Source organism: Nicotiana sylvestris, chromosome 4 (genome assembly GCF_000393655.2).
Source record: "Nicotiana sylvestris chromosome 4, ASM39365v2, whole genome shotgun sequence".
Taxonomy (NCBI): Eukaryota; Viridiplantae; Streptophyta; class Magnoliopsida; order Solanales; family Solanaceae; genus Nicotiana; species Nicotiana sylvestris.
The window spans coordinates 31188433-31189706 of record NC_091060.1 but is presented as its reverse complement, the minus strand read 5'-3'; positions in this window follow the sequence as shown (position 1 = coordinate 31189706).

Below are 1274 nucleotides of genomic sequence, written 5' to 3'. Positions count from 1 at the left end.
GGCTCCTGACTTCAATAACTTCTTAAAAATAATTCAGCCTCCATTCTTCAGGCGGGCTCCTGACTTCAATAACTTCTTAAAATGTAACACCTCCGTTCTCCAGGCGGGCTCCTGACTTCAACAATTTCTTAAATGTAACACCTCCGTTCTCCAGGCGGGCTCCTGACTTCAACAACTTCTTAAAATATATCAGCCTTTATTCTCCAGACGGGCTCCTGACTTCATCGGCAACTTTGAAAATAAAATGCATTTGGCAATGATTTATGAAAATATATATTTTGGCAATGTTTATACAAGCAGGACCACTCGGGTCGAAATAAATTAAATGTCCTTTTGAGGAAGGATTAAATTCAATATCTTATTCGAGGGCGGATAGACCCATCATATCCTATTCGAGGGCGGATAGACCCATCATATCCTATTCGAGGGCGGATAGACCCATCATATCCTATTCGAGGGCGGATATACCCATCATATCCTATTCGAGGGCGGATAGACCCATCTTTAAAACTTGAAATTTAAAGAGTGAACTGTATACCTATATTATACGGGCGGGTTCCCAACTTTAAAACTTGAAATTGTCTTACCTCCGACTGTTTTTCTTAAAATCGTGCTGTCTTGCTATCCCTTAAAACTTGAATTGATTTCCTCGTTCCTCCGAGAAAATTTTCGACAATGGCAGAAAATTTTCTGCCCCAATTTTGGTGCTTTTCCTTGTGGCTTGTTTTTTCGCCATTTATAAGATTTCCTTTTTCTGCTTCAAATCAAAGAAAATTTGTTAGTTTTAAAACATGGTGAGTGGTCGTGCCACTCCTGCTGGAGATGGTTTTTCCCTTTCTCCCTTCCCCGCTCTGTGTTTCATTACGCTATCAAAACTTGCTGGGTATTATTTTGCTGGGGATGAATTTTCCTTTTCTTCCTTCCCCACTCTGTGTTGTCCGACCCTCTTGGAACTTGGTCGAAAATCTGTCGGGGATGCTCCTACATCTCGATGATCTGCTGGGGGCCCTCTTGGAATTAGGTCCACAATTTTATCAACTGTTGTTATCCTCTTTTTCTCCAACTTCCCCTGGAAATTTGGTCCTCTTGGGATCTAGACCCATTCATCATTTGGTCTTGCGACCAAATTCTTTTCGCTTTATCGCCTTATCTTTGGCCTGTCCTATTCGCATTTTGCTCTGCGTCATTTTGGCAACTGGTAGTAAGCTCTGAAAATCCTTTTCAAAAACAAACTGCTGGGGAGGTAAAGTCTTTAAACCAAGAAATGAAAAAGT